This window comes from Podarcis raffonei, chromosome 6 (genome assembly GCF_027172205.1).
Source record: "Podarcis raffonei isolate rPodRaf1 chromosome 6, rPodRaf1.pri, whole genome shotgun sequence".
Classification (NCBI taxonomy): Eukaryota; Metazoa; Chordata; class Lepidosauria; order Squamata; family Lacertidae; genus Podarcis; species Podarcis raffonei.
The window spans coordinates 26790602-26804999 of NC_070607.1; the positions used below are offsets into that span (position 1 = coordinate 26790602).

Below are 14398 nucleotides of genomic sequence, written 5' to 3' on the forward strand. Positions count from 1 at the left end.
TGGGAGCAGCGTTTTGCTGAATTCCTCCAAAAGGAGGAGAATTTCAGCGACCATTTTTCAAGACTGCCGCTCACCGTTCATGGAAGAAGCAGTTGGCGGAACATGGGATGGGCTCCCCTGCTGCATCTGCACTGCCCTGAGCTCCTCTCTGCCTTGCCTGCTCCTTCCCCTCTCCCTCTAGGTAACCAGCAGTGATGGACAGCCTTGGGAAGTCAGGTGAGCAGTGTTGCAATGCCCACATTGCCCCAAATGCTGCAAGGGCTGTACCACCATGTTGGCCACTCTTCTTTCCTAAGAGTGTGTGTGTGTGTGTGTGTGTGTGTGTGTGTGTGTGTGTGTGTGTGTTTGCTGCAGTGATGACAGCAATTGTGCTAGATCCTCAATGATGTTCTAGATGTAGCATCGTTCCAGGTCACTGAGGAGGGGAAATGGAAACTGCTCCCCACACACACACACACACACACACAAATCCAAAACCAGTGGAGAATATTCAAAGAAAATTCTGTAGGGTGGCCTTCTCTCTCTCTCTCTCTCTCTCTCTCTCTGATGAGTAAGAAGAAGACAGAACTCTCAGAAAAAATCTATGGTGTGAAATTGTGGCTCAGCTTTACAATCATATATAGCCACTCTGAGCCCGGCCTTGGCTGGGGAGGGCGGGGTATAAATAAAAATTATTATTATTATTATTATTATTATTATTATATAACTGTAAGGTGTCCTGGGGTCATCTAGTCCAACCCCCTGCAATACAGGAATCTCAACACACTGTCCCCCATCCAATTTGAAACCAGACCAGACCCTTCTCAGCTTGGCAAATGTGCTCGCATTTTTATTGCTGCACCAGTGGTGTTAACCATCAGAGAAAGCTCTGAGAAGATAGATCTCTCAAAAACTTAGAGATTCCTAAGTATCATTAGAAGAAAAGAACACAAGAACAGCCCTCCTCGAACAGCTCAAACCACCCAGTTTTCCCAGCAGCCAGCCAAATGCCTGTAGGAAGGCTGCAAGCAAGACTCGAGTGCAACAGCCCTGCTGTGATTCCCAGCAACTGGCAGTCCCAGGCTTCTGAGAGCGGAGGGACAGCATAGCCATTATACTGTAGTAGCTATTGATAACCTATTCTCAAATCTTCTTTTAAAATCATCAGAGTTGGTGACCATCACTACAACTTAGGGAAGTGAAATCCAGGGTTTTTTTTCAGCCAGAACTCACCAGAACTCAGTTTGGGCACTTCTCAGTTTGGCGCCATTGTCATTATGAGAGAACAAGGGAGGTGTTCGTGGTGAGTTCTGGCACCTCTTTTCCTAGAAAAATAGCACTGGTGAAATCCATAGTTCATCTGGAGACCATCTGCTAACCGCAAGTTCCTATTGAAGAAACATCAGCTGATCAACCTGAGCTATTAACACTTGGGTAGGCAAACTAAGGCCCGGGGGCCAGATCCGGCCCAATCGCCTTCTAAATCTGGCCCGCGGATGGTCCAGGAATCAGTGTGTTTTTACATGAGTAGAATGTGTCCTTTTATTTAAAATGCATCTCTGGGTTATTTGTGGGGCATAGGAATTCATTCATCATTTATTTTTCAAAATATAGTCTGGCCCCCACAAGGTCTGAGGGACAATGGACCGGCCCCCTGCTGAAAAAGTTTGCTGGCCCCTGTATTAACAGCAACCCTTCTAACAAAGCAATGGTTAGGCAGCAACAGCAAAAGTCGTAGCACTCAATCTTGTCTGCTGCAATTGAAGAAAATGAACAACATGGAAAGCTTTCACTTTCCACAAGGGGGAGACTTCACCTCACTGGATATGAGTTGTTCATTTCAAATGAAACTTCAGTGATTTTCTATGGAAGCACAACCAGAATTTTGAATGTCTCAATTACAGGGCTTTTGATGTGACTTCATTAGTTTTCCAAAGAAACATCTGAAAACTTGTGTCGCAAATTTGTCGGGTATGATTTTTAGCTGCGTCTTAACTGGCAGTGCTGCAGTTGGATATCTCTGGGGTTAAAAGTGACTAGGCTACTCAAATTCAAAATCCATGAGTCATTGTTATTTCTGTTTTGGCAATGGGCCAGAACTTTCTGCACATCAAAAGCAAGATGTTAACCTTCCCTGGGTCTTTCCTGGGTCATCTCTCCTGCTGTTCACCAGCCTTGACTCAAGATTTGCCCAGGCATACATTCCCGTCAGTTCATGATTGCATTCAAACCCTAAATTTACCGAGGTTAAATATTTACTAATCTGGTTTAGTGTGCAGCTGTCATGTTGAAATCAATAACAGATTGGTGATATTATGCTTGCTATGCCAGCAGGTGCCTCTCCCGTAAATTAGATACTTACGTCAACAAAACCCAATAGCAGTCAGATGGTAGCCTTCATTGTTACAGATTCGAAGTTCCCTACGTACACTCTGACCCAATGCCATTTGCAGTGTGGCACCAATAACTGCTGCAGCAGTTCAAGGCAGTTCCTTGGATTAATCACTGCTCTACGAAGGCACAAAGGTAAGAGATGGGGTGTTTCATGCTATTTGCAAAAAGAGAAACAGATGTATGGGCAAGGTTTTTGCCTAGAGAATTCTACTGTATGACTCTGTATGAGGTTTTCTCATTTCTGTTGTGGTTGGGTAGCATAGCTGTCAACTTTCCCCCCTTTTTAAGGGAAATCCCCTTATTCTGAATAGGATTCCTCGCAGGAAAAGGGAAAAGTCGACAGCTATGTTGGGTAGTGCAAGACCAGCAGGATGTACCCAACTCTTCGAGACTTTACTCCAGCTTTCATAGGCTGCCTCTTCGATCATCACCATACACACCTGTGACAGCCCATTCAAAGTGGACCCCCTATTCTGGATACTTCCTGGGAAGAAAAAAACATCCAGCTTAGGGGTCTACCCAAGCTTTCCTGCTGCCCCTGTTACATAAGAGTGTGAGGGTTCTCAATCTTTTAATGCAAATGATATAGGGCAGAAATCAGGAACCTGTGATCTTCCAGACATTGTTGGATTCCATCTCTCATCAGCTCCAGCCGGCACAGCTGATGGTCAGAAATGATGGGAGATGGAGTCCAACAACAGCTGGAGGACCACAGGTTCCCCATCCCTGATACAGGGACACCAAGTGATGATGCAGCCAGGATACACAAAGAAGGTGTCATACATATCAGGTGTCATCTGTAAGCAGGGGTGCCAACTTGAATAAAATATGGGGGGGGACAGGTAAACCCCACCCCACATAATCGACCACATGATGCGGCACGCACACACCAATTGAATGGCAATACCCATCAACTGGGGGAGGGGGCTGGCCCCCTCAAATATTTTATGGGGGAAGTGAAGGGATCTCAGCTCCTAGGAGTTGGCTCCTATGTCTGTGGCATAAATACACATAGGTAAATAAAAAGTAAATACAGTGGTACCTCAGGTTACAGATGCTTCAGGTTACAGACGCTTCAGGTTACAGACTCCACTAACCCAGAAATAGTACCTCGGGTTAAGAACTTTGCTTCAGAATGAAAACAGAAATTGTGTGGCGGCAGCAAGTGGCCCCATTAGCTAAAGTGATACCTCAGGTTAAGAACAGTTTCAAGTTAAGAATGGACCTCCAGAACGAATTAAGTACTTAACCTGAGGTACCACTGTACACTGATTCACGGGCCACTATGGTTTCGACAAATACATTCCAAATATCATTACATTTGTCCATATATAATTTCCATCTGAAAGTGATCTGTTCATGGGTTACAAGCTTTGGCGTGTCATCTATCCATTGATTGAAGGAGGCTGTCCATCAAAAGGAAGAACATGCATACTTCCCCTAACCACCTTGCAACAAGAATATGGCATCTGCTGCTGAATTTTGCTGTGTTTTCTTTTGACAAACCAAGGGGAAATGGCCAGCGACTCAATGCCACCTGGAAGCTGGAATGTAGAAATCTGGCGCCTAAAGCTTTACAATGGAGGGATCACTGCTGCTATCAAGAGCACTGTGTGTTAACAGGAAGGGAAGGAGGAACCTGAAAGACATATCACACAAGCTTTCCTCAACCTGATGCCCTCCAGATATTTTTGGACCACAGCTCCCATCATCCCTGCCCACTGGCCATCCTGGCTGAGTCTGGTGGGAATTGGAATCCAGCAACACCTGAGAGACACCAGGTTGTGGAAGACTGCACAGCATAATCTCAACAAAGACGAAGGCCCATATCTGAAAGGACAGGTTAAATTGAAAACCAATCTTAGAAGAACCTGAAATTGAGTCTGCATAATTTATGGTGAACTTTAATAGGCTCTTTTTCTCCAGGTGGCGTGAAGTCACTGAAATGAAATACATTTGCGGCAAAGATTATTTAATTGCTTTGCAATTTAAATTAAACCATGATATATGTCTCAGAAATATCCATTTTACTTGTGTCTGTTTAGCAGGCCTCTGTTTTATTACTTATTTATTAGCTTAAAAGGTTTTAATTTTAACTTTCAATTGAAAAATTCAGAGTGGTTTATAATAAATCTGTTGTATCAGATGCGCATGGGATTATACTTAGAATTCTTGTGTTTCCCTTCTTTTTTCCTTCCTTGCTCTGGTTCTTTATTATTATTTTGAAGTACATTAGTTTTGCCCTCAATCTATAATGATTACTGGGGAAGGAATAAAGGAACATCCTCTAATATGATTTACATTATTCAGGTATGCTAACAGAGCATGAACACAGTAAATTTAGACACTCCTTTTATTAAATGGATGCCATTTAATACGCTTTCCCTCCTGGAATCATAAAATCATAGAACTACAGAGTTGGAAGGGACCACAAAGGTCATTCCCTGCAGTGCAGGAATCTTTTTGCCTGATGTGGGACTTGAACCCATGACCTTGAGATTAAAAGTCTCAAACTCTACCAACAGAGCTCTCCCTATCCAACAGCATTGCCTTAGATAGGCTTCCAAGTATTAACGGAATGGCCTGAACTTCAATTACGAGCACCACATGGGAGATGGCTTGGATGTGAGTTGGATGTACATTTGATACTATATGTGAGATACCCTCCACCATAAGCGGTATCTCTCAGGGACCGTGCTGAGGAGGGCTGCACTGAGGAGGAATGGTGGGAGCCTCCCCCTCCCCCTGAATCTTCCCAGGAGCAAGAGGACAGTATAGATTTGGAAGAGTGGTTTGCAGAAGGACATAGTTCAGAAGGCAGAAGCTGGGAAGTACAGTGGTACCTCGGGTTACAGACGCTTCAGGTTACAGACACTTCAGGTTACAGACTCCGCTAACCCAGAAATAGTACCTCGGGTTAAGAACTTTGCTTCAGGATGAGAACAGAAATTGCGCAGCAGCGGCATGGCGGCAGCGGGAGGCCCCATTAGCTAAAGTGGTGCTTCAGGTTAAGAACAGTTTCAGGTTAAGAACGGACCTCCGGAACGAATTAAGTTCTTAACCCAAGGTACCACTGTACTGGAGGGGGAACAGCTAAGAGGAGAAGCAATGGGAGAGAGAGAAAGTTAACAGACACACTGTCTCTGAAAAGTGTCCATCCGCTCAGCCCAAGGTCAAGAAGAGCAGATAAGGTGGCAGCACAGGAAAGCACAGTGGTTGAGAGATCAGGTTACAAGACGCGGTAGTGATGTGGGTGACTAGGGAGGAAGTGGGTGCACCTTCATTCCTAGGAAATGGATTCTTTGTTCCCTCACTGTGATCATTAAAGCTTCTAATTGGTAAGAAAATTCCTTTGTTCTGCTTAGTAAAGGTAAAGGTAAAGGGACCCCTGACCATTAGGTCCAGTCGTGACCGACTCTGGGGTTGCTGCGCTCATCTCGCTTTATTGGACGAGGGAGCCAGTGTACAGCTTCCAGGTCATGTGGCCAGCATGACTAAACCGCTTCTGGCGAACCAGAGCAGCGCACGGAAACGCCATTTATCTTCCCGCCAGAGCGGTACCTATTTATCTACTTGCACTTTGATGTGCTTTCGAACTGCTAGGTTGGCAGGAGCAGGGACCGAGCAACGGGAGCTCACCCCGTCATGGGGATTCGAACTGCCGACCTTCTGATCGGCAAGTCCTATGCTCTGTGGTTTAACCCACAGCGCCACCTGCATCCCTTTGTTCTGCTTATCTTCTGCCAAAGGGGGGAGGAAGCCTGTTCCCTGAAGCCTGACATATCCATTGCCAATGATGGGAACATTACTGACTGCATTTAGTCTCACTGCATTTGGACGTTCCAAACTTAAATTGCTGATAATTTCAAAAAGGATTAACTCTTGATATACTAATTGATGGGCAAAACAATTCAACCCCATGATCTACTACCCTAGAGGTGGCTTTGATGAAGGAGAGGTGTCCCTCTGCCCAGCTCCACCAGTGTGAAGGGTCCTGCTCCACCTGTAGAAAGATGAGTAGAAGCTGCTGTCAACAGTATGCCTATTAGCAGTAGCTTTTTGTATGCTGCCTCCATAGCTCACAGATCTAGTGGGATTCGAGACCAAATGCTTCATTCCTACTGCACAAATTTATTGGGGGGGGGCGTGTAGCACATTTTTTTCCTCAGTTTCAACACAAAGAACCCCAATAGATCCAGGCATTTCAAGTCACCAGAAACAGATGAATATCTGAAAAAGCATATTGAGAGGAAATTCTGCATGTGTTCTCCAAATGCTACAGGCTCTCTGAAGGATCTTGGGCACGGCCAACATTTGATGTCTAGGGCTGATGTTCTCATAAAAACAAATGGGTGAAACAAAAGGGGGAGATTCCTGAGCTACTCTGCATTTTTGCTGCATGGAACCATCCATGTGCTTTCAGGTATTTCCATTCATGGCTATTTTGAACATTCACACACTAACAAAAGCATTTGTGAAATGCTACTGCTATGGAATGCAAGCAGGGAAACTATACAAGATGCAGGGCCTGTCAGAAAACAGTCAAATCAATAAAACTACTTCCATTTCTTTCCCTCCTTCCATATATTATTATCAGGCCTTTTTTTTAAGCCAGTACTCACAAGAACTCAGGTTGGCGCCATTGCCATTATAAGAGAACAAGGGAGGCGTTCATGGTGAGTTCCAACACCTCTTTTTTCTAGAAAAATAGCACTGATTATTAATATTTATTTTATTATTTATTAAATTAGTATACAACCCTTCACCCACAGATCTCAGAGTGGTTCACAACATAAAAATATATATGATAACTTCAGCAAACTATCAAATGTAAAAATGAAAAACAGCAATATGCCAGTAGATGACACAGATAGAAAGAACAAGAGTGTTCCAATCCAATTTGTTCAGATTTGAAAGTTGGGATGGAAATGAGTTTCAGCCAGTGGGCCAAATCCTAATACCCCCACCCCCAATATCTATGTGGGCCACTTTGACAGGTGGGCAGAGCCTGTCAATCACCTGACATCGCCATGATGTCAGCCAATGTGTTTCCCTTTGCAGACCACCTTCGATTCAAGTCAGTCCGCAAAGGGAAAATGTTCACTTGCCTGTCGGTTTTGAAATCAAGCTTCTTGGGCAAAGGAAGCATGGTTTGCTGCATGCCCACTCGGGGAGCTCTTGAGTGGAGCCAATCCCAGTAGGGCTTGCACTGGGTGAGAAATACTTTAAAAGACCCTGACTACAGACCTTGCTTACCCAGGGACAACTGGGATTTGTTGAGATATGAAAATTGGGATATAGCATCATGTAAAGCAAAGACATCACCTTGCCAACAAAGGTCCGTATAGTTAAAGCTATGGTTTTCCCAGTAGTGATGTATGGAAGTGAGAGCTGGACCATAAAGAAGGCTGATCGCCGAAGAATTGATGCTTTTGAATTATGGTGCTGGAGGAGATTCATGAGAGTCCCATGGACTGCAATAAGATCAAACCTATCCATTCTGAGGGAAATCAGCCCTGAGTGCTGATCCTGAAGCTGAGACTCCAATACTTTGGCCACCTCATGAGAAGAGAAGACTCCCTGGAAAAGACCCTGATGTTGGGAAAGATGGAGGGCACAAGGAGAAGGGGACGACAGAGGACGAGATGGTTGGACAGTGTTCTCGAAGCTACCAGCATGAGTTTGACCAAACTGCAGGAGGCAGTGGAAGACAGGAGTGCCTGGCGTGCTCTGGTCCATGGGGTCACGAAGAGTCGGACATGACTAAGTGACTAAACAACAACAACAACAAAAATGATGTCAGTTACGGAGCAGATGGGTGCAGCTTGGGGAAAACGACCTGATGGGCCAAATTAGGATCCCTATGGGGCCTAATTGGTCCCACAGGTCAGGGTATCATACCACTTTTGAAAGAAAGAAAGAAAGAAAGAAAGAAAGAAAGAAAGAAAGAAAGAAAGAAAGAAAGAAAATGCAAAATAGAAAACAAATGGGACAGACTTAGGCAGAAGTGATATGGACTGAAAATAGGCCATATCATCTCCACCCATAGGTTCCCATATGCCGGGGTAGTCAACGTGGCTCCCTCCAGATGTTTTTGGACGATGACTCCCATCATCCCTGTCTATTTGCCATGCCTGTTGGTGCTGATGGGAGTTCATGTTGGCTATTCCTACACTGTGCTGTTCCCAACAAACCCACCAAGATCTAATCAGCTGTTATTTTGTGTCATGTATTGGCACCATCAATCCCATCCAGTTCACAGATTTAGCACACTCTTTTTAAGTATTTATTCTTTTAGGACTTAGAATTTAGGTGAAAACATGTAAAGGTAAAGGGACCCCTGACCATTAGGTCCAGTCGTGGCCGACTCTGGGTTTGCAGCGCTCATCTCGCTTTATTGGCCAAGGGAGCCGGTGTACAGCTTCTGGGTCATGTGGCCAGCATGACTAAGCCACTTCTGGCGAATCAGAGCAGCGCACGGAAACACCATTTACCTTTCCGCTGGAGCAGTACTTATTTATCTACTTGCACTTTGACGTGCTTTCGAACTGCTAGGTTGGCAGGAGCAAGGGCCAAGCAACGGGAGCTCACCCCATCACGGGGATTCGAACCACCGACCTGCTGATCCGGCAAGTCCTAGGCTCTGTGGTTTAACCCACATACCAATGTTTAAATTCCTGTCTTTTAACAGATTAAAAATAGCACAGTTCCAATGAAGAAGAAGAAGAAGAAGAGTTTGGATTTGATATCCCGCCTTTCACTCCCCTTCAGGAGTCTCAAAGCGGCTAACAATCTCCTTTCTCTTCCTCCCCCACAACAAACACTCTGTGAGGTGAGTGGGGCTGAGAGAAGTGTGACTGGCCCAAGGTCACCCAGCAGCTGCATGTGGAGGAGCGGAGACGCGAACCCGGTTACCCAGATTACGTGACTACCGCTCTTAACCACTACACCACACTGGCTCTCAATGAGTTCTTGGAGACCACCGAAAGGGACTGTAGTTAAGTCTTCACTAGTGATAAATGGTAGTAAGGCTCTCATGGGCAGCTAAACCTCCTGCTTTTGTAGCATGGTTTAGCTAAAACCAGCTGGTTGGTGCTAGCATCCAGTAGGGACATGGGAAAATCCCCCGAGGGCCTCATGCCTACTGGGTGGTGAGGAGCTCACAGAAGCAAAGCGAGAGATAATTCCCTCCCAGAAATATGTGTGCGTTGCTCATTCACATGCAAATGCCCTGGATGTTCTGTGAGCTCCCAGCAATTGTAGGGAATCGACACTGTCCTAATTTTGAGAGCTGGCTGTATTCATGGTGAGCCTTTGTGTTCATTTTCTATGAAGAATGTAATTATGTGTGTTTTCCATAGAGCAGACTGGCAGCACAAGAGCCTCCATTCAGCAGAAAGCTTTCCATTAGGGCGTGAACAGATAAAGTCAGCCGTCAGGGCCAAGGAAACAGTGAGTCAGAATATATAGCAGCAATTGTTACGTAAGGCAGAGAGACGTGGAAAGAGTCACGAGTGTGTTCCTGTCAATCTCGGAGGACGAGGGCTTGCACATCAACTGGATATCAGGTGCGAGGGCTGCTTGGTAGCTCGTTCTGTGTTTGCCGGTAAATATTTGCACACTACATCAATGGAATGCCATGCATTTGGCTTGCATGTGCAACTCGCCTGGCCTATAAGCTGCCTGAGCTCAAGTTGGACTAAAGAAGCATGCACAGCTAATGAGATCATGCTGGAATTTCACTTAAGGACCCACAGATGTAAAAATGGCCAGCCAGCCATTCTTCTTCAAAGCAGACATCAAGCAGCCACGAGGAAAGACTGAAGGACATCTGGGACTTATACAGCTCCAGGGAAGTCCAATTTATACAGGAAACAGTTGAAAGGATCCATGCACAGCCCATTATATTCCGTGCAATGTACCTATTATGGCCCAAATGCATGTTTAGCCCCTTCTGGTGGTGCAGCACATTTGCTAGCTGCTAGCACATTTGCAAAGCTAAGCAGGGCCTGGTATGGTTTCAAGCTGGATGGGGGACCTCATGTTGAGATACCTGCATTGCAGGGGTTGGACTCAGGATCTCTTCCAACTCAACAATTCTATTATTCTATGGTTCTATGAACTTCCATGGTGTGTATGGGACCATAACCTACTCATAAAGGTTGTATTTTGGAAGATGCACTGCTGGCACACTAATGTTACACACAGATGTGACAGCACATGTAGAAAGTGCATTTAAACATAGAAAGACACACATGGGAAGCTTAGCTGATTAAGGGTTTTCTACATAAGCAGAATCCTTTATGAATCAGGACTGATATATGTGCATATGAATTAGTTTTCTTTATCGAGTACATTCTCCTCAGCCAAAGGGGAAGATCCCATCAGAAAACTGAGATTAAAGCAGTATGCAGGTTTATCACAACCTGTAGGAGAAAAGGAACTGAAGAGACTTATGTATCTGCTGACTAACCATGTTTCTACAAAGCAGGTCTCTATACGAATGAATTAAAGGTGTGTAATGATTTGACGTGGTTGGTGCTGTTGGTTAAACCACAGAGCCTAGGACTTGCTGATCAGAAGGTTGCGGTTCGAATCCCTGTGACAGGGTGAGCTCCCGTTGCTCAGTCCCAGCTCCTGCCAACCTAGCAGTTCAAAAGCACATCAAAGTTCAAGTAGATAAATAGATACCACTCCGGCAGGAAGGTAAACACTGGTTCTGTGCGCTGCTCTGGTTCACCAGAAGCGGCTTAGTCATGCTGGCCACATGACCCGGAAGCTGTACGCCAGCTCCCTCGGCCAGTAAAGCGAGATGAGCGCTGCAACCCCAGAGTCGGCCACGACTGGACTTAATGGTCAGGTGTCCCTTTACCTTTACCTTTAATGATTTGATGTAGGACCAAAAGAGGCACTGGCCCACAATATACAGAAAAAGAATCAAGTGCTCTTGCTTTCTTCTCAGCAGCAGACACACATGTCTGGGCATGCTGAATGGCAAAGGATATGGGAAGCTAGGACAGGCATGGGGAGGGAGTTCAAGTTGTTGTCTAGCAATCTTGTGACTTGCCAGTGAAATATACTGATCTGGCTGTAAAGAAAAGTGGACTTCTAGCAGAGGTTTAAGAGGCTTATTGACTCAACTCAGAATGTGGAATGCCTTCTGAAGAAGGATCAACACAAGATTACAAAAGTAATTTCTTCTTCTTCTTCTTCTTCTTCTTCTTCTTCTTCTTCTTCTTCTTCTTCTTCTTCTTCTTCTCAGCCAGCTGAACTGAGAAGTCTAATCTGAAAAGACTTAATTTTCCTTTCACCGTTCAAAAGAGCCTATTGTGTTTGCAGTAGATTTATTCTAAAACATTTCCTTTTGGCTTATTGCCAGCTACATCTCTGAGTTATCCATTGCTATTCTCTTCATATTCTTATTGTTCCATCCAAATTAATTGCCAGAACACTTGGGATTCCCATTTAAAATTCATTGCATTTTAATTTTCTTATACTCGGCAAAATTTGTCGACATCTATTCTATGAATAACACCAAATTCTGAACCAAAATGGGAAGAGAGAGACAAGGGCCTTCCTTGCTCAAATCTGAGAAAGCCCAGTTCCAACAGCGGGGCAAAAGGAGATGAGAAAAAGCATTTTGTGTTTAATAATGATACGTGCACATTTTTAGCCTGAGTATTTATAAAGATGAAGAAAGGGGAAAGACAAACCTTCATGATATGTACAAGGCCAGTCAACTAAAAGAACAGACGTTCTCTTGGAGGAGGAGAGCTCCAACTTTCAGCCCTCCAAATGTTGATAAACTACAAGTCCCATCATCTTGGACCATCGCTCTTGATGGCTAATAGGAACCACGGAGAACAACATCTACAGGACCATAGATCAGGCTACCACCCACTTCTCGTGGACATTTTCAAAGACAATCTTTTGTCTTCAGCCAGCAAACATCTTAGTTGGGAGCAGGGGCAGCGTCATACAGTACCTGCATTACCTCACAGGCATAACGAGAGCCAGTGTGGTGTAGTGGTTAAGAGCGGTAGACTCGTAATCTGGGGAACCGGGTTCGCGTCTCCTCCACATGCAGCTGCTGGGTGACCTTGGGCCAGGCACACTTCTTTGAAGTCTCTCAGCCCCACTCACCTCACAGAGTGTTTGTTGTGGAGGGGAAGGGAAAGGAGAATGTTAGCTGCTTTGAGGCTCCTTCAGGTAGTGATAAAGCGGTATATCAAATCCAAACTCTTCTTCTTCTCTTCTATATATGTTGTGTGCAATCACAACTTGGATGTATGTTGCTTGATATTGTTTTATTATAGGGTTTATTGGAAGCAATAAAAATTAGTTTTAAAAACAGACAGACAAACAAATAAATAAACTACTTCCGAAGGAAAATTATAGAATACAGTTTTATAATAGGGCTTCCAGGCCTATGTGTCAGTACAAAGTCTTAAAAACTGATCCTGAAAATCAGGTCCTATTTGCATGCATGTTAGGAAGATAACTGCTTCCTTTGCCCACTACACCTCTGTCGTAAAGTCTGACTGTGCTTTAGATGCAGCCAACGACCTTTGGATATTGAGCCAATCTTCCAGTGCACTGAAAACAAGTCTTCCTTAGTTCAATAGGCTGTATGGCAAAAGACTGAAACCAGTGATGTCAATGAAATCTTAGGGGAGTTTACAGCAATGGAGACTGTGCTTTACACCTGGAATTTATACGTTCAGTTCCTTCCCAAAAATAAAAGCAAGATGTATTACGATTGCAGTAACAAGTAAAGGTTGGCATGACATCTGACACTTCTGTGAATGCAATAATAAATTGCTGATAACATCACATATATCCAAAATGGCCTTTCTCTTTTTTTAAAAAAAATTAAATAGTATAGTCATTGTTTAAACAAACCACTGACTTGGCTGCCCCTGATTTATATTGTTCTACATTACAGAGAAAGGGACAGAATGTCACATAAACACATTAATCAAACATACAGACCTTAGTATGACTCATGCTAAATAACAGACCAACGCATGTTTTTTTAAAACCCTCAATATCAGAAATCACTGAAAGTCTCTTGTGATTCTCAGCATTTTTACTCATAAGATTTGATTTGATTTTTACTTTAGCCTGTTAGCCAATGCTCCAATAGAATCTCTAATATAGAATCTCCTTTCCCCTTGTTAGGACCAGCCCAAGACATTTTGCTGCCCGAGGCAAAGATGGCTCCTCTTGCATTGCATGTACAAAAGCTGACCAGACCACTAATTCAATCTTAGGTCAACTGTCATGGGGCAGTGTCTTCCACTGCACCTGAGGGCAGCAGGTTGGCTTAAGGGGCACAGGGCAGGTCACAAGGCATACACAGCTCTAATATCCAAAATCTTGCTCTCCCCGCCATCCCTCAGGAGCTGCCTCCCTTCTGCCTAACAGTAGGGCTGTTCCCATCCCATGTCAAACCCACTTTCTGAAACTAATTTCCAAGGTAAATCCACCCGAACTCCAACTCCCTGGTTTGTTTTTTCTCAGCTGATAAAAACATTTCTATGTTGGAATGCTTTTTCCACTGTCAAAATGATGTGGGCTGCTCTTTGACTGGCAACTTGCTGTTGAGTTTTGGTTTGGGGCAAACACCTAGATGCCATTATGTTGTAACGAATGCCTTTGGGAAGGGAAGGCAGCTGCCAAATGTTCTAAATAAATAAGACAAGCCTCTAAAAATCTAATTTGCAAGAGGATCTTACAAAATCATTTTTTAATTATCTGGCCAGGCTATGGTTCTAATGTTTACATACCCACCCACATGAAGTAATCTGTGCTCAGGCATTAGTCTCTTAATTCTACGAGTTAGTGACACAGAACTGAACAGGGCTACTTCACATGTTATGAAGTGAGATGCTTTTTCATGGGGGCTAGGATCAATATGTAGGTCGTTTGATGGGGAAGTGTGGGCACATGCATGTACTTTTCCTGCACGCCTGTATACACATACAGTGGTACCTCGGGTTAAGAACGTAATTCATTCTGGAGG

General features: G+C 44.3%; 1 protein-coding gene across 1 annotated transcript in view; it reads left to right on the forward strand.

Annotated features, from left to right (window-relative positions):
* Nucleotides 1-2371: 2371 nt before the first annotated feature.
* PALMD (palmdelphin) overlaps nucleotides 2372-14398 on the forward strand; it is a 56890-nt gene continuing 44863 nt past the window's right edge. Inside the window, exon 1 of the mRNA XM_053391746.1 lies at nucleotides 2372-2505. The gene's annotated coding sequence lies outside the window, so the exon portion shown is untranslated. The remainder of the gene's footprint in view (nucleotides 2506-14398) is intronic.